Here is a 20,392-nt window from a genome sequence, read left to right on the forward strand (position 1 = left end):
CTAAATGCAAATATGAGCCAGGTGTTGGTGGTTTACTACTTTTAATCCTAGCTACTCAGGAGGTTGAGACCAGAGGATTTTGGTTCAAAGCCAGCCTTGTCAGGACAGTCCATGAGACCCTAACCTTCAATTAACCACCAGAAACCCGAAGGTGGTGCTATAGCTAAGCACCCAGGATCAGAGTTCAAGCCCCACAACGAACAAAAAAAGGTGAAATATGACTTTAAGTTTCCCCAAAAGGAACGACAAGATCAATAATCTTCCCAAGCAAAAGAAAATAATTCCAAAATGATTCAGTGCACCTACTTTTGCTGAGTTATGTTATGGATTCTTTGCTGGACATATTCTCCAAAAACAAATCGTTAAACCAAGGATACAGGTGGACCCATTGAAATAATGAGATGAATAAGTCGTTATGTCGAAAAACGAACTTTACAACTTTGGTGGGGGGGAGGATCAAGTGTGGGGAGGGGGTATATGGGAAGAGATGGGAAGGGGAAACAAAGAGGAGGCAACAATGATTGATATGAAATGCAATCGTTATCTTACCCATGTAATTGTAACTCTTCTGTACGGTATGCTCACATTAATAAAGAAAGAAAAAATGTCAAATATTAGCTTTACAATAAACTTCATCTAAAATTTCTTTTTGAAAAGGGTAGTCTATACAGTTGATGTCACTTGGCTTTCTTACTATCTTAGTTTAAAGCCAAACCAGGTAGGAGAGTCTGTCAAAATCTTATCTGTAATTTCACAGCAAAAAATACAGAAGTGGAGTTTTGGTTCAAGCAGTAGAGTACTAGCTTTGCGGGTAGGTGAGCAGGAAAGAAAACTGTTCAGGGACAGGGTCCAGCCTCTGGGTTCAAGCCCCAGAACCAACACAAGCTAAACAAAAAAGCAAACAAAAAAACATATTTCATTGGGACCTTCCTTAAAGGAGTACTGGTCTGAAAAGTGGCTCCTTTTGCTGATCATACACACTAGATGCTTTTTTGGAATCCTTATTGGTCTAGAGAACTCAGGATCAAACTAAAGGAATTGATACCTGACTCCTGCAACAAAAGAATCATCTCAGGGGCCAGGCGCTGGTGGCTCACGCCTGTAATCCTAGCTACTCAGGAGGCTGAGATCTGAGGATCGCGGTTCAAAGCCAGCCCGGGCAGGAGAGACCATGAGACTCCTATCTCCAATAAAGCACCAGAAAACCGGAAATGGCACTATAGCTCAAGTGGTAGATCACTCGCCTTGAGCTGAAGAGCTGAGGGACAGCGTCCAGGCTTGAGTTCAAGCTCCATGGCCGACAAAAAAAAAAAAAAAAGAATCATCTCAGGGGTGAAATATCCATCCATAAAACACTTTTAAACCAACATGTATTTGTTTCTTTGCAGTAGAATTTTTTTTTTGGGGGGGGTGGTCCAGTCGTGGGCCTGAACTCTGGGCGTGGACACTTTACCTCTGCTCTTCAACTCAAGGCTAGCGATCTACCACTTGAGCCACAGCACCACTTCTGGCTTATTTTTGGTTATGCAGTGCTGAGGAATCTAACCTAGGGATTCAGGCAAGCAGGGCAAGTGCTCTACCACTGAGCCACCTTCTCAGCCCCTGCAGTACATCATATTTAAAGCAACGTTATTTCCTTTTGTTCTATGCTGGCCATCAAATGGCACATTATTTCTTTTTGTAATTCTCTCAACTAGAAGTTTACAGAAAAATTATATATGAGTAAAAACACACTAGAATAAGTCAGGGACAGATTTTCCTTCAAGCCTTCGGATATTCTTCTTTTACAGTAAAAGGAAAGCACAAGTTAATTTTGACTTTGTCAATCTTCTATGTTCCATTCCTCTCTTGGGATCAGTTTTCACATCCAGTAACAGTTACTTTCAGGAACAATCTATGGTGCTGCTTGAGGTATAATGAATGTTTTCTGGCTTCACCGAAATAACACAAGGACACCTTTGGACCTGTGTTAACACGTGTTTCAGAGACAACTTAGTAAAGATAAAATATGAAATTTATATTTCTTATATTATCCATGAGTATATTGAGTTCAAAATTTGCAAATTCTCTGTAAATTAAAGCGTATTTTAAAGGGGAGAAGGTTCTCAGATCATTTTTTTGTGAGAGTATGTGCTGCACATTATTTCCCAAGTGTACATGAATTTGTTAACTCATGTTAACTATAGCAATAATAAGAGAAAGAGAAATTCTGTGTTTAAGTATAAGGGTTCAATACACTACAGAAGACGATACAAATAAGACCACGTTGAAACAATAAAGCCAAGTCCAGTATGTAGATTTATGAAAGTGATATAGAGAAAGCATTACTCCTACGTGGAACACGAAGTATATTCTAAATCATGCTTGCTAATGACACAACTTTGTAGAAAGTAGAATGTAAGAATAATTCTGTTTCAAATGCAAGTCAGATATAAAAGCATGGACTTAATTGGGAAAAAAAAGTCCATCTTGAGAGAGCAGGGATTATACTAGCCATGAACTGGTGGATAAGATCACATTTTTTTCTTTCCTTTACTTATATATTTTTGTTGGTGGTGGTCTTGGCACTTGAACTCTGGGCCTGGGCACTGTCCCTCTGCTATTCAGCTCAAGGCTAATGCTCTACCACTTGAGCCACAGTGCCGTTTCCAGTTTTCTTGCAGTAAATTGGAGAAAAGAGTCTCCGGGGCTTTCCTACCGGGGCTGGCTTTGAACTCCAATCCTCAGATCTCAACACCACCCAGCTTAGGATCTCATTTCGAACAGTGTACACTCAGCATATGTAATTTGTATATTCATCTATCTTTATATGAAATCTTGAGTTAAAAATCTGGACTACAGCTTAGACTTTACACTCGAAAAATGTTTGTAGTTTAAAAGTTGATTCTAATGGGTAAATGAAACCTAAGAATGTAAAGGAGTCTGGGAAGTTCAGTTTGCATCCAGCCTGGGCAGAACAGTGTTTGAGACACTATCTATAATTAACCAGCCAAAAGCTGGATTGGAAGAATGGCTCAGGTGATGGAATAACAGTCATGAGCAAGAATGAGGAATAAGAGCTTGAGGCTTTTGCAAACATACATGTAAACATACACATACACACAAAGGCCCTTATATGTGCCTCTGAAGCAACTCTCAGAATATGTAGAAAAGCTAGAAAACAATAGAAAAGATGTCCTGAGTAAAACTAGAATCAAGTAATAATTTTTAAAATGAGAAAATCCTCAAATGAACTTTCTTCAAAAAAGTTTGAGAATATTACATAAAGACCAGAGATAGTAAGAGAGTCAAGTAATCAATATTAAAGGGATTGGATCTATGGAGGAATGAATCAGAGACCCGGCAGATGCATTGAAAATGTTCATACCCTGTGTCAAATGTTAGAACATCTTTGAAAATAGTACATGAACAGTCTGAGAAGTCCAGTGGATAATATCACTGGAGAAGTTCAGAATTGCTAATCTGTTTCTAGATTAAATAAAACAAGAAGGGGCTGGGAATGTGGCTCAGTGGTAGAGAGCTTGGCTTGCATTCATGAAGCCCTGGGTTTGATTCCTCAGCACCACATAAGCAAAAAGAAAAAAGCTGGAAGTGGCTTTGTGGCGTAAGTGGTAGAGCGCTAGCTTTGAGCTGAAGAGCTGAGGGACAGCACCCAGGCCCAGAGTTCAGGCCCCATTACCGGACCCAAAAATAAACAAACAAACAAATAAGTAAATAAAGAAAGAAACTATGGTGGGGCAATGTGATACAAGCCTTGAAATCGAGCACTCAGACTGACAGGAGATTAGAGACTGTAATTACTACTGATACCTTCCCTGAAGCAGGTAGTATAATTTGTCTTAATAAAACAAACCAAACAAGATAGGAATGCACTGTTGGAAGTTTGGGCTAATTTCTTCATTATGGTTTGAAAAGCCAAGTTTTCTATTGAAATGCAACTGGTATATAACCCTCAGTTGTGTTTTAAATGCTCTCTTCATTACAGAACATTCCTAGATGCAAAATGGTTCATGATTCCCATCCAAAATTTGAAAAAGTAAGTAATCATCATTCTGTTAGATTCCAAGGAAAGAATGAAGGATTACAAAAGCTTAAGCCTGGAGGAATAGCAAAGTTCATCGAATGTAGGTCTTTATAGATCTTGCTAAATTAGAGTTAAGACTTCAAAAAATACTTTGGTTTCGTTTGTAATTTCATATTCTATAGTATACTACAATTTTTTTTAGGTAGAGGTTTTAATTGACAAATTTATAAATGTTTCTTGCATTCTATTTGCCTAGCATATTGTTTCAAGAGAGTTATAATTAGAACTCAGTTAATAGATAATTCTAACTGCTCATGTAGAAAATGATAATATGAATAATGTAGACCGAGTTGCCAACAAATTGATGATACTAATTTATAAATTTAGAAAAAGCAATTTTTGAGGCTTTAATATAACATGGTATGAAGAGAATAATTGTGTGACATCTTCTTTCTTCTACCTGTATGTAACACAGGAAGCAATTTCCTTAATTACGTGCCTCTGTATACAGTGAGAAAAATGCAAGGTTTGGGGTTTGTTTTTATTTTTGTTTTTGTTTTATTGCTTTGTCATAGGGCTTGAACTCTGGACCTGGACACTGTCTCTGAGCCTGTTAAGCTCAAGGCTTGTGCCCTAACACTTCAACCTCAGTACCACTTGTGTCTGGCTTTTACTGAGAAGTTTATTGGAGATAAGAATCTAGGGAACCTTCCTGCCTCATGGGCTTTGAACTGTAATCTTCCGATCTTAGCATCCTGAATATCTATGATAGTTAAAAAAGTATAAATATAAATAATATTTGCAAGAATACCAGGTGAGGAAAAATGATGCAACCCAGTTTATTGTGGTGTTCTTTCCAGAACACGGAGGGCATCACATTAGCAGAGGTGTAGTATTTTTCCCAATAGAGATAAGCTATTTGTGATGTAAATTAAGGGAATTTTGAGGTGCACCCTACAAGTTGAAAACTGTTGGTCTAGGATGACTTTATGGCATAAATTATGGGATTGATGGTCATAGAAATAATAGCTTAATCTGATAAACAATTGCTTACTCTTGAAGAATTAATTATAACTGACGCTTTACAGTTTTATCCTACACCAATATGTGGCTATTTTTCTGTTCACTTCTCAATCTGTAACACCCCATTGGAAAATGCATCTATTGCAGAATTACATAACATGGAAACAGGTACTATTTTGAATCTCTCAGGTATGGAATGTTCAGAATTTTAAAGTGAGTAATGATTAGTCATATGAATTTTGAAGAACATATATATTCTTTCCTCTTAACAACTTATTTACTTTTAAAAGTTATGGGTTTCCATAGAATTAAACGGTTTTCGGTTTTAGTATGAGAAAGTACTAGTTAATTCTTGTTTGAAAATATTGGCAAGTATATTGTGAAAAAATTGTCTAGTTGGATAACATTCAAGTTGGTGGCCCTCCCATACAGAAGGGGTAATTCATTCAAATTAGAGGCCAAATAGTACTGATTTTTTTAAAAGTTACTACATAAAGAACAATATTTACTATACCAATACAGTGAAATTTTATTTCATGCAGGTTATTTTTTAAATTTAATTTTAATGTGAAAGTGATGTGCAGTGGTTTAGCAATTGTAAGGCAGTGAATACATAACTTTTCAAACTTATTATCCCCTCTCTCATTTTTCTCACAGTTTTCCTTCACCCCAAAACCCCTCACAAGTTGTAATGTACATTTCCAACATATTGTCTTCTGAGTATTGCTATTGCATTGGTTTTCCTTTTCTCCTGTTTCTCGCCATTTTGTTGTTCCTCTTCCCTTCCCTAATTAAGGTAAATGTATACACAATACACAGGGTACCAAAATCAAACACAGTAGGAGATAAACCATAGGGGAAAAACCCAACGAAAATAGAAATCACATAGTACATTAAAAACAACTGCAAATGAATATCTCTTTCCATATCTTAGAGTTCATTTTGCTCAGCATCATGTTCATATATAAGCATAACAAAGTCACTTGAAAATAATAGTTTCATGGATACTATATCATGAAAACAACATGTTAACTGTTTTTGATGGTAAAGGTGGAATTAGGATTGGTAAATTCGCGATTCTGATAAAGGAATTTCAAAAGAGTTTTAAAATTATGACAGGTCAATTTTAATTGTTCAAAATTTTAACTTAGCCTATTAAGAAAATTTAAAATTGCCTGAGAAAATAGGCTTTCATGCAAAGAAATTCATGGAGACTTCGCTGAGAAGGAGAAATGTTGGTAAGATGGCTCATTTTCACAGTAAACAAACAAACCTCACAAACCTTGCTGTAAATCCTGTAGGTTCCCATGAGAATTGTCCTTACCCAGGAAATATACTCTTACTGCGTGAAACAAGGTTGTAATCGAATTTAAATTAAAAGTTTTTTTTTTAAATAAGACATCAAAATTTGGGAATTGACTTTTAATTACTAAACAGTAATTCCCTTAAAAAGATAATTTGAGTCAAAATATTTAGGGAGAAAGTGCCCTTCACAATGAAACAACGTATTGAATTTACACTTTTCTGTTTTAATACTTTCCACAATGTCTTTGAACGTGAAGCACTGAAACACAGAAAAAAATCTGATTGGATACTTCAAACCAATGATTTCACATTTCATAGTAGCTTAAAAATATAATATCCTTATTAACATGAGATAGTGAAGACTTCTTTTTTTTACATAAGCCAAAAAGTTTGGGGATCAGAAAAGAATTGAGCAAATTGAAAAGGTAAGAAAACACGTTATTAGAAACCCTAGCTAAGCATTTTGGTTTCAGCAGTGGAGGGGACCAAAACTTTTTGATATAGATTGTCTTAATGTTTTTGCTACCTAAAGTGATTTTACAGAGCCTATTTGGCTCAGTATAATGAAGAACAAATTGAATGAAGACATGACAATAAATTCCACCTCCAAGTAAAAGAGTTTTCAAAGAGAAACCATGAAGATGTAGTAGTGGGGGACATCTTATAGTCCTTCAGCTTCACTAGACTTGAAGCCAAGAAGTTGTGATTAATTGGAAATCAAGCAAGAGCTAAGAGGAGGACATAGAAGTAGGACATAGAAGTATTGTCCTTCGTAACAGACAATGTCATCCAAGGAATAGGTGATTTAACTCTATTCTTCTCCATACATCATGTTGAGCAAATACAAGAACAAGAGGAAAATAATCTATTTAAATAATTTTGCAAAGAATAACTTCACTGTTCCTGATATGGTACCTAAGGAGAGTCTTAAGAGAGAAGATAAAAGTCTTAAGAGAAAAGATAATAGTAGAATATTCTTAGGTTTCCTCTAAATATCTTTTTAGCAAAATATATCGTTGAGGTTAGAAGTGATTGAACCAAAAAGTGGTGGAGTACTTATTTTTGTGGGCACTTTATACACAAGAAAATTTCAAGGTAAAAGAAAAATGAAAAAAAATTATAGCCAAATAGTTGTGATTATAGGTTCTTGGACTGGATTTTTGGAGACAAAGTTTTGCAGTAGTGTTGGTCCTCATTAACATAGTTGTTTGGTTTTCGTGGCAACCAAATGAAAAGGGGAAGTTTAATGGACTCGCTTGAACAAGTGAACAGCATGATAGAAAATAATGGCAAATAATATTTAATGAATTATTTTGAACAATTATTTTGTGAGAACAAAGAAGGAAAGAAAATTCAAAATCACATGACGTTATTAAAAGTATGAAAATGGAGTAGTGAAGAGATTGAGAGAAAACATAGAGGACTATTTTCTCTCCAGTGGAGTAATAGGTTCTTGATCTTGCTACTTCCATTCTTTCTTCACAAGCTATCAAGTGTGCCTCAGGACTGGAGTATCCAGTTCAGATAAAGAGCACTCGCAGAAGAAAATATTTGCAGTAGATATAGGTGATTTATAACCTTAGACAATCTTTTTAAATCTGTTCAAAATTCTCCCCTACCCCAAGCTTCCCTCTTTTAACAGCTTTCTTTGCTTTTCCAAAGACCGCCCTGCATTAACTGCTTAAAATTTTGCAATGTCATATTCATACTCTCTAGAGATTGCTGTTTGGTTGTGATTTTTGTGTGTTTTTATTGTTGTTTTTAAGTGAATTTCAAAAGGTTGTGCAAGTGTGTTACAATTAAATATGTCCATCTAATTGTCCAATGCTCCTGGATCAGAGTCACTCCTTCTATCAATCTCAACCAACCCTTTCTCCAAGATTGAGTTCAGATTTAGCACTTCCTTTATTACATATGTACATTGAGTATTCTAGCTGTACTTGCCCCTTGTTCCATTTTTCATTCGTTCTATTTCTTTTTTTTTTTTTTTTTTTTTTTTTTGGGTCCGGTCGTGGGGCCTGAACTCTGGGCCTGGGCGCTGTCCCTCAGCTCTTCAACTCAAGGCTAGCGCTCTACCACTTGAGCCACAGCGCCACTTCCGGCTTTTTTCTTTTTGCTTATGTGGTGCTGAGGAATCGAACCCAGGGCCTCAGGCATGCAAGGCAAGCGTTCTACCACTGAGCCACCTTCCCAGCCCTCGTTCTATTTCTTGACTATTGTTCCTCTCTGGTTTCAATTACCTGACAGTCATTGAGTTTAACTGCCTGTTAATACTTTGAAAGGCTTATATGCATTCCATGGATTTTCACTCCCACATACACTTGAACTGTTGTCAGCTTATATTTCCATAATTCATTCATCTGCAATAACAATTTGCAAGACTGGAGATGTTAAGCACTTAGACATGATTTTATTCTCATTCATTTGGAAGATTAATCTTTAATCAATAATCAATAAAAATGGCTTAGAATTTATTCCTAACTACCAGTTTTTATAAATAGCTTTGGACAATGGTGTGTGATTATTTTTATTTTACATAGGATAATTTTTTCTACTACCTATAAGTTTTGGAAAAAGAAGAAAACTAAAATTTACTTCTTAGAGGAATATGACAGAAATAGAAGACAGATTTTGTTTGTCACATCTCTCATCAGTACCCATATTCAAGACTTAAAATCATATTTCTTACTATGTTAGACAGATAGGGAAAACATAAAACAACGCATGATAAGGCAGCTATTAGTGACTTTTTAAAATGTACCTTCTTCTTTGATGAAATTTACTTTGTTAGCTAATATTTGTGTTTGAAATATGGGAGGCTGATCTATTTAACACATTTCTGGAAGTCACCTACTAAACAACACAAATGGTGAGGGGTACTATTTCTACAATTTAATGAATGGTTTAACTTGTTTGGTATTAGTGCTGGGTACGTAAATCGACTCTATTGTAACTTGCTCCCTACACTTGAAAACCTTGTAAAGTCACTATCATCTACCTGTCAAGGGTTATTTTGGCAAATGTGATTTTAAATAGTTTATTTGAAAATGAATATACTTTCAGGAGATAAAATGTAGGTTATCATTGGTTTGAGAATGACAACATTTTTATACTACAGAACCTAGTTTTACTGAACTACCAGTGTTTTGAAGCACTAAGGATCTTCCCAGTTAATGTTATTCTAAATTATATTTGACCTCTAAATCAAGTATTCCTAGCCTTGGTAGACCAATTATGGATCTATCATTACAGAAACTATTTTTTGGGGGGGTCCAGTCGTGGGGCCTGAACTCTGGGCCTGGGCACTGTCCCCCAACTCTTCAGCTCAAGGCTAGCCCTCTACCACTTGAGCCACAGCGCCACTTCTGGCTTTTTTCTTTTTGCTTATGTGGTGCTGAGGAATCGAATACAGGGCCTCAGGCATGCAAGGCAAGTGCTCTACCACTGAGCCACCTTCCCAGCCCTACAGAAACTATTTTTTGGCTGCACTGAAATCTTTCATTAATCATTAGGAGAGGAGTACTAAAAATAGTCTTGTTCATTTGTGATTTTGTTCACTCATATGGGCTGGTCATCTGTAAATTGAAAGTTTGAATTACAGTACTTTCTCTCAGATTTTGTGATCTCATCTTTCATTTTAAGTTGCCTTGCATTTCACAATTGATTTCTGCTAATTCTTGTAAGGAATTGGGGTCCTGAAATAATGTAGAAATGAGAAATTGAGATGAGTCTTCAATTATTTTTTAGAAAGATTCACTGTGTGAAATTTAAAATCAGCACATATAAATATAAAATATATAAGTATATATAAAATAAAAATTGTTTTGCATTATTGTGTTGTGGTTAGGGAATCAAAAGCAACTCTGTTTTAAAGTATTATTCCATTATCTCTAGCTCAGTTTTTGGTAGAGTTAGACTTAAAGCTTTAACATTTGTAGATTTACACCCTAGAGCTAAGAGGAAACACTATTATTAAAACATTACCAATTTAAGGCCTAATATCAAGGAGAAACATATGGCCTTCTCCAGGAACTATGGAAATATTTGGTGATAGAAAGTCAGTAGTGTAAATTCCTGCCAGGTTGGATGATAGACATGCTAGAACAGTAGGGAATAATGCAAATGAATAATTTTTTCACCTTCTTGGCTTTAGCTACTTTTGAAATGATAAGTATAATAAACAATTATATTTTGATAAAATACCTTCCATTCTGAACAATTCTGTCTGAACTGTTCATCTCTCTATGATCCCTTGTAACTAAGATTAGTTTTGTTCCAGTAAGACAATCTATGCTGTCAGGGTAAGATATTCTGGTTGGTCTGTTCCTACATGGAAGAAGGGTAAAGGTTCAGGTAGACATTTGTCCCATCAAGACCTCATTTGGGAAATTTTAAGCTGCAGAAGTTTAGAAGTTGCTCTTAAGTAAGGCTTACTTTGAATCCATTAGATCTACAAAGCTAACTGAGTTGATAAATAAGTACCTGAAAAGCCATCACCTTTGGACTTAGCTGAAAAGGTTTCAAAATATGATCAAATTTAAAATGAAAATGACAAAATAGACACTGAAAAAAATTGTAAATGTGAGTGATCGACCAAACGATATGTTTTTTTCCACTATACACAGAATTTTAGAGAAATAAGATCAATAGCATTTTTAGGAACAATAAGAGTTCCTTGTTACGAATAGGGAACCAAGGATATATGCCTGTATAAAGATTGCATCATTAAGTACTTAAATTTAGAGGGTACTACATGCTTCAGAAGCAGGTCTACCCAAATTACAATACAGAGATTAACATGAAACTTGCACAAAGATGATATGAAAATTTGTGAAGTATTCCATAATTTTCATTCTTCTGATGCAAGAAATGAAAAACAGTTATTAAAAAGTTAATTACAAAAAAGTGTAAAAATACATGTAATTTATAGACTTAAAGGTTAGTTTGACATCAGTGTATTAATTCTTCACCTTAGAAAGGCCTTTACATAGCATAACCTTTACAAAACTTGAAATTAGATAACATTGTAATTTTATCCCAAAGAAATAAAATAATATAAGGACCTAGGAAAAAAAGAAATCTTAAACTTCTTCTATATGGAATGCAATCTGAAAGGACACATTTATTAATGAACCTATACCTTATATAACAATGTAGAATTCCAAGTATTATATCTAGGAGTGAATGAAATAGATTATGGATATTATACAAACATAGATATACTTTTTGCAGAAAACTACGAGGAAAAACTTTAGTTTCTATACTATTCATTTCAACAGATAAGTTAAAATTATTTCTGATTTAAAAAAATCACAAACTGCAGAAATCATTATAGATGTATACAAACAACTCTTGAATATATTTTGACATCAAAGTCAGGCAAATCACTTGGAAGAATACCATGGAATCCATGAATTTTTAAAGTAAGATATTGCTGTTGCTTTGTATTGTGAAAAAAAAATTAAGGGACACAAAGGATGGACTGGCATTTTTGAAATTTAAGACACTTAACCAAACCATTACGACTTAGGAGAACAATTTGTACAGCCTTCCACAACTTCAAAGAGGTAGTGATACATACTTATCCTTTTGGCAATATTAAATGCAGTTTCTTCCAAGTTTTTCTTCAGACCTGGTTTGATATAATTATTCAAGAGTGTATCTTTTCTATTTCTATTCCTAGCAGCAAGATGCAAGGCAGTCAAGAGGCCTTTAGTTTGGGTATTGGTATCTGCATCATGATGAATTAACGAAGAAGCCACTCTAATATTATTGTACATATAAGCACTGTGCAGGGTTATCAGCCATTCAGAGTTATTGCATGAATATCTGCCTTGAGCTACCAACTCATGGACAATGTCTAAGTGTCCACTCTAGGCTTCCCAATGAAGAGCGTTATACTCATCCTCATCCCTAGTATTCATCTGGGTGGCCTTTTGGGAAAGTTGTCTACACACAGTAGCAAGCCAATTAATTTCATCATCCCAAAGAATAAATTTGCTTGGATCCTACTCCATTTTTTTTCTTGCAATTGATACCATTTCTCACTTTTTCATCTTGTTCCTCGTCTTTGTCAGAATTTCCTAACCAGAGACTTTGAGTGCAAGTGGGAATGAGATGTCCACGTATTTCACCAAGAGTTCACAATGGTTGAACTGGTCAGAAAAATCTGGTGAATTTCCTGCATATGTTTTTTCACCATGATTTATTTTCTCTTTTTCCATTTTTACTATTTTAAATTATTCTAACTGCATAGTAGGGAATTGATAGAGAGCAGAGGAATGATTTTCCTCAGTATTCAAAAGTACAGACTGAAAATGAGGACCAGTGGGGTCTTCATGTGTAGCTTATTCTAGGAATGAGAAAATAGGAAACAATGTCTTCTATGTCAATGATTTGGGAAATACCATGTTATAGTGTAAAAGAACTCACTATTCAACATAAAGGCTTTAAGAGCTTTCTAATAGCTTTCTAATGATGGTATCCAACATTAGAAAAAATGTATAATGCAGTAGTAAAATAGAAGACCTTTGTATGACTACCTAAATTCATGTTTTTTTTAAATAGCTATACAATTCTGAATTTTTTTTTAATTTTTATTGTGAACATACTGTACAGAGGGGTTACAATTACATGGGCAAGATAATGAGTACATTTCTTATCAAGCATTGTAGCCTCCTCCTTTGTTTACCCTTCACATCCCTTCCCAGCCTCCCCCTGCCTCCCACCCAATCCTGCCCCCACACCAAGGTTGTAAAGTTCGTTTTCGACATGACAACTTGTACTTCTCATTGTTGCACCTGATCCATCTGTATCCTTATTTAAATGAATTGTTTTTCCCAATCCCTTCCTCAAATTTTACCGACATCAAATAGAGTGAAAGCAAAGGTTATACTGTGGGGGAGGGACATACAAAGCAACAAAGAAATAATCTTTTATATGCGTTAGAAACAAATGCATGAAAGACAAAAAACTTTTAAATATATATCTAAGGGTTCATTTTCCTAACATCACACTATCTGACCTTCTCTGCTTGACTCATACATATACTAGAAATTGAAAATAAGGGAAACCATGGGACCTATGCTTATTTGGGCTTGGCTTACTTCACTTAATATAAATATTTCCAAGTCTTTCCATTTCCTAACAAATGGGGAAATGTCATTCTTTCTGATGGAGGCATAGAATTCCATTGTGTATATATACAAACCTTTTCTTGATCCATTCATATACTGAGGGGCATCTGGGTTGGTTCCATATCTTAGCTATGATAAATAATGTTGCAATAAACATAGTTGTGCTGGTAGATTTAATGTGGTCTTGTTTGTAAACATTTGGGTAAATGCCCAAAAGTGGGATTGCTGGGTCATAGGAAAGCTCTATGTGAAGTCTTTTGAGGAACCTCCATAGTGCTTTCCAAAGTGGTTGAACAAGTTTACATTCCCACCAACAATGAATTAATGTTCCCTTCTGTCCACATCCCCTCCAGCATCTGTTGTTGTTAGAGTTCTTGATTTTTGCCGTTCTAACTGGAGTGAGGTGTTATCTCAATGTTGTTTTGATTTGCACTTATTTTATGGCCAGGGATGTTGAGCATTTCTTCATTTGTCTATTGGCCATCCTTCTTTCTATTTCAGAGAAGTTTCTCTTTAAGTCTTTCGCCCACTTATTTAATAGGCAGTTGTTTCTTGGAGGATTTGTTGTTGGGGGGTTTAATTTTTTGAGTTCCAAGTATATTTTAGATATGAGACCCTTGTCTGTTGTATGGCTAGTGAAGATCTTCTCCCAATCCGTGGGCTTTCTGTTGATCTTGCTAGCTATGTCCTTTGCCATGCAGAAGCTCTGCAACTTCATGCAATCCCATTTGTCCATCCTTTCTTTGATTTGTTGTGTTTCCAGGTCTCTATTAAGAAAAATTCGGCCTGAGCCAAGGAGACCTAAGGTTTCTCCTATTTCATTCTGTAATGTTTTCAGAGTGTCTGCATTGACTTTGAGGTCTTTGATCCATTTGGAGTTGATTCTGGTGCAGGGTGATATATAAGGATCTAGCTTTAGTTTTCTACAAGTAGTTAACTAATTTTGCCAGCACCATTGACTGAAGGGGCTGTCCTTCTTCCATTCTAATTTTTAGCTCCCTTATCAAAGATTAGATGGCTATAGGTCTGTAGGTTCATTTCTGGGTTTTCAATTCTATTCCATTGGTCCTGAAATCTGTTCTTAATACCAAGCTGTTTTGATTACTATGGCTTTATAGTAGAGTTTGAAATTTGGTATTGATATTCCTCCAGCAGTGTTCTTTCCGTTGATGAGCGTTTTTGCTATTTGGGGTCTTTTATTGTTCCATATGAATTTTTGGATTGCCTCTTCTATTTCCTTGAAGAATGAGGTTGGAATTTTGATAAGTATCGTGTTGAATTTGTAGATAACCTTGGGAAGTATTGCCATTTTCATGATGTTAATCATTCCAATCCAGGAGCATGGGAGATTTTGCCATTTTTTAAGTTCTGTTTTGATTTCCTTTTTCAAGATTTTGAAGTTTTCATCATAGAGGTCCTTCACTTCTTTGGTAAACTTAATTCCTAGTTATTTTACTTTTTGTGGGGCTATTACAAATGGAGTTATTTTCCTAATTTCAGCCACACTTTCCTCATTGCTGGCATACAGGAAAGCCATTGATTTTGGGGGATTAATTTTATACCTTTCTACTTTGCCAAAGTTTATGTTGTCTGCAAAGAGGGAGAGTTTTATTTCTTCTTTCCCTATTTGGATACACTTTATGTCTGCATCTTGTCTTACTGCTGTAGCTAGACATTCTAATACTAGATTGAAGAGAAGTGGAGAGAGTGGACATCCTTGTCTTGTTCCTGAATTAAGAAGAAATGGCTTTAATTTTTCACCATTATGTATAATGCTGGCTTTAGGTTTGTCATATACAGTCTTTATTCTGTTGAGGAATGTTCCATCGATTCCTAATTTTTCCAAAACCTTCATCATAAAGGGGTGTTGGATCTTGTCGAATGCTTTTTCTGCATCTATTGAGATAACCATGTGGTACTTACTCTTGCCCTTGTTGATGTGATGAATAATATTAATTGATTTGCGTATATTGAACCAGCTTTGCATCCCTGAAATGAATCCTGTTAGATCGTGGTGTATGATTTTTTGGATGAATTGTTGAAGTCGGTTGGCCAAAATTTTGTTGATAAATTTTGCAACAATGTTCATCAAAGAAACTGGTCTATAGTTCTCTTTCTTTGATGAGTCCCTGCCTGGTTTTGGGATGAGGGTTATGCTGGCTTCATAGAATGTGCTTGGTAGTGAACTTTCTCTTTCAATTTCATTGAAGAGTTGGAGGAGTATTGGTGTGAGCTCTGCTTTGAAGGACTGGTAGAATTCCGCTGAAAAACCATCTGGTCCTGGACTTTTCTTAGCTGGAAGGTCTCTTATTGCTGTTTCTATTTCAATGCTTGATATGGGCCTCTTAAGCTGGTTTAACTCATCTTGGTTTAGTTTTGGGATGTCAATATTTTCTAAGACAAGGTCCATTTCTGTCAAGTTCTCAAACTTATTAGCATAAAGTTTTGAGAAGTATTCTCCTGTAATGTTCTGAATCTTGGTTGTTTCTATGGTGATGTTTCCATTCTCATCTCTGAGTTTATTTATTTGGGTGTATTCTTTTCTTTTTCTGATAGATTTGCTAAGGGTCTGTCAATTTTGTTAATTTTTTTTGAAGAACCAACTCTTTGTTTCGTTGATTCTTTCTAAAGTTTTTTTGGATTCTAATTCATTTAATTCTGATTTAATTTTAATTATTTCTTTCCATCTACTGGATTGGGGTTTATCTTGCTGCTATTTTTCATGGAGGTTTAGATGTGTCACTACTTTGTTGGTTTCAGATCTCTCCAATTTGATGTTGTAGGAGCTCAGAGCTATAAAATAGCCTCTGTGTACTGCTGTGTCCCAGAGGAGCTGGTTATTTGTGTGCTCATTTTTGTTGAATAGCATGAACATTTGAATTTCCTTCCTAATCTCTTCCATGACCCACTCGTGATTCAGCAGTGAGTTGTTCAGTCTCCATGTGATAACCAGACTTTCTTTGTGGCTTTTGGTGTTGAGTTCTAATTTTATTCCCTTGTGGTCAGAGAGAATGCAAGGTATAACTTCAATGTTTCTGAATTTAGACAAGTCTGCTTTGTGGCCTAAAATGTGGTCTATTTTGGAAAATGTTTCTTGTGCTGCTGAGAAAAACATGTATTCTGTTGCCGCTGGGTGAAATATTCAGTAGATATCTGTTAAATCTAGTTGATATATGCAGCTGTTTAGGTCTGTGTTTTCTCTGTTGAGTTTTTGCCGAGTTGATCTATCTAGTGGAGAGCGTGGTGTGTTAAAATCCCCAACAATTAATGTCTTTTGATTTATATGGGATTTGAGGGAAAGTAGTGTTTCTTGGATAAATGTGGGTGCTCCATTGTTTCATGAGTAGATATTTAGAATTTAATATCATCTTGAAGTAGAGATCCCTTAATTAATATTTAGCATCCTTCTTTATCTCTTCTCACGAATTTTAATTTGAGTCTATTTTATCCGATATTAGGATTGCAACTCCCGCCTATTTATGGGGGCCGTTTGCTTAGTAGATTATGTTCCAACCTTTAACATTGAAAATGTGTTTGTTTTTACGGGCAAGGTGTGACTCCTAGAGGCAGTAGATAGAAGGATCTTGTTTTTTATTCCAACTAGACAGTCTATGTCGCTTAATTGGAGAGTTCAGTCCGTTAACGTTAAGAGAAAGGTCTGAGAGGTATTTGGGAGTTGCTGCCATGTTATCTACCTTCTTGGGGGCTGCAAAAACTGGGTTCTTCCTATGGCTCTTGGATTCTCAGTTTGGGTGCAGTTTCTTGGCATTTATTGTGGTCTCCTTGGTTTTCTATGTGTAGGACATTTTTAAGAATCTTTTGTAGGGCTGGTTTGGTGGAGATGTATTGTTTCAATTTTTCTTTGTTATGGAAGGTTTTTATTTGGCCTTCATTTATGAAGGAGAGTTTAGCTGGGTACAATATTCTTGGTTGATAGTTGTTTGTTTTTAGGGCGTGGCATACAACATTCCAGGCTCTTCTGGCTATGATTGTCTCTGCTGAGAAATCTGAGGTGATTCTAATTGGTTCACCTTTATAGGTGATCAATCTTTTCTCCTTGACAGCTTTAAGGATCTTTTCCTTGGTCTATGTTGATCCTGTGGATTGTGATGTGATGGTGGGATGTCCTATTCTGGTCTGGTCTGTTTGGAGTTCTAAAACCTTCGTGTATCTGAATAGGTCTATCTCTTTGCATGTTTGGAAATTTCTCTGCTAGGATCCTGTTAAACAATTTTCTTAGGCCATTAACTCTTGTTTCTAGGTGCTCTTCTACACCCATTACCCTTAGATTAGGCCTTCTGATGGTGTCTTCCAAGTGTTGGATAGATCTATCATATTTCTTGGACTTGTCTTGGATGGTTGTATGTTCTTTCTCTATAATATCTAGGCTATCTTCAAGCCCTGAGATTCAATCTTCTTTACCTCCTTAATTTGATGTTCAGTGTTTATTCTCAGATCACTTGGTTGTTTGGTTATGGTTTCCTTGGATTCCCATTCCTTCTGTTGGGTTCCATTCATCATTCCCTTTGTGGTATCCCTGACTTTGTTCAGCTCTTTGTTAATGGATTCCATGTATGCCTTTAGTGATCTTGTGTATTCTCTTCCGGCTGTCTCAATTTCTGTATTACTCTTTGATTAGCTTCCTCCCGTTTGTGCTTTTCCTGTAGTTCTCTTTGAGTGTTCTCAGCCTGCTAATGCCGTTCCTGCCTTTCTATTTGAGTATTCTCAAGCTGCTTATGCAAATCATGTATCAGTTTTTGAGTAGCTTCCTCACGCTTATGATATTCCTGTATGAACTTTTGGATTGCCTCCTGGCTCTCCCTACACATTCATACAGTGTCGCTACCGCCTTGACCAGCAAGGAAGACGCGACACCGGACTCTTCTCTTTGCAGTTTATTCAGGACCTTTGAGTAATCTTCTGACCCCAACCCCGGGGAGAATTCCCCACAGCCTTAAGTACCCACTGGGTAGCCAACCCTGATACACCACGTGGGAACCACCAATAGGTTCATGTGCATGGAAGCAAGCCAGATTCTTTGCCTTAGCCATATAAGGAGTTGTTTACCACGAGAGCACTCGCCATCGGAAGGTGGAGGGCGGAAGCCGGCGCCATCTTCCAGGTGCGGCCTCTCGCAGCTCTCTACAATACAGAGTCCTTTGTATGCTTTCAATCTTTTCATTTCTCATGTTGCCAGCAGTGTCTGTAGAGCTATTTGTGAATTTTCCTTTGGATTATTCATTATCTGTTCTGTCCCCTGATTATCAAGGTTGGGAATTTAGATAACCGGATTTGCAATTTTTCTTGTGTTTTTCCGGCTTACTCTGCCCATTTGAGGTAAAAATAGCACCAGTTTTGTGCTAGAACACTATCCTAAGGCAAGCATCAACCCAAGTCTGAATTTGCACAGTCAGTCTACAGATACAATTTAGTTCGATAGATCCATCTATTCAACATCAAACAAAAATACATTAATGGGCTACGAACTGCAAAGAAGAATTTGGAAGACCTGTAATGATTAGGGTTAGGGAGAGATGTGGATAAAAAATAGGAATAGATTGATGTGGGGAGGCTCAGGGAGAGTTAACTAAGTCCTAATCTCAAAGCAGGAAATAGGTTGGGTAGGATGAAAGTAGAGAGAGTGAATAAAAGAAGAAAGGGAACGGGAAAATAAAAGACCAGAAAAAATAGAAAGGTAAAAATTAATAACATTATGTAGATGCGATAACAATCTATTTAGATAAGAAGGTGAATTTATTGAGATAAGGGGAGGGATATAAAGGAGATGTGAAAAACTTAAAAATAAAAATGCTTAAAATATTATATAGGTATAAAGAGGTAGTACTGCTATTAAGGAATTTAAGTCTTAACGGTTTTGAATTCAGTGATAAATTTGTGGATTAAGTGTCTACCCAATGTGGGTAGGGTCTAATAGTCATCTAAGGGTTTATCTGAGGATGTGCAGTACAAGAATTACGTCACATAAAGAAGAACGAAAGAGAGGAGAAGGTGAAAAGGATAAGAAAGGAAGAAGAGAAAGATGAGAATTTCAGTAGAGCTAAGCAAAAAACAAAAAGATAATTTAAAAAGACAAAAAAAAGAGAAAGAAAACCAAAAAAGAAAGAAAAACGCACACTCACTTATTCGTAAAATAAAAATTATATGAGGGAAAAAAAAGTTTCTGGAAAACAATTTTTTTTCAAAAAAGGCAAAGATTGAAGATTAAAAAAAAAAGTTTTAGAAAAAAAAATTTAGAGAAGGTACCAAAAATAAAAAATGAAAAAAAAAGAAGAAGACGAAAGAAAAAAAAAAAAGTTCTTTAATTATTTTTGGAGGAGTGGGAAAAGTCTTGTATCTCCCTTGGGTCTGTAACCAGCCTCTTGTTGGAGTCTCTGGTCTGCATGTGGTCCTGTGCCTTGGTTGGTTTCTTAAGTCAGTTTGTTCGAACAGGCAGAAAAATGCTCTGCTTTACCCAGGATTTGGCGATCCTCTTCCCAGGCTGGTTCATTGGGAGGCAAATCTGCTTTGAGTGTCAGAAAAGACGGGGAAGCAGTGATGAGGCTAGGTTCTGGTTAGAATTGAGGCCTTTCAACAAACACTAGCTTTTCCCGGGGGCTAGTTTGTGAAAACTCACAGAGCCCAGCCTGGAGCAATTCTCATGGTTTCTGTTTACTGAATTTCAATTGATTGCCCAGGCTGCTAGAGTTAGGGGCAGCCTCTGGCTCTGATTACCCAGTGGAGAAAGCCACTCCAAGGGCTGGCGCCGGAGCTGGGTGACTTTTCCCTGGGTGGAGCTGAGTCTGGCAGGTCATGCTGCCATTAAGTTCTTGTTACCTGCTAAATGACTAATTTTATTCGAAGGCCTGAGTTAGAGCTAGCAGCTCCTCCGAGCTTTGTTGGTATC

General features: G+C 36.2%; 1 pseudogene; it reads left to right on the forward strand.

Annotated features, from left to right (window-relative positions):
* Positions 1-11,105: 11,105 nt before the first annotated feature.
* On the forward strand, positions 11,106-11,202 carry LOC138837185 (U6 spliceosomal RNA; annotated as a pseudogene).
* Positions 11,203-20,392: the final 9,190 nt, after the last annotated feature.

The sequence above is a fragment of the Dipodomys merriami genome, unplaced genomic scaffold (assembly GCF_024711535.1).
Source record: "Dipodomys merriami isolate MVZ:Mamm:240054 unplaced genomic scaffold, mDipMer1.0.p SCAF_265, whole genome shotgun sequence".
Lineage (NCBI taxonomy): Eukaryota > Metazoa > Chordata > Mammalia > Rodentia > Heteromyidae > Dipodomys > Dipodomys merriami.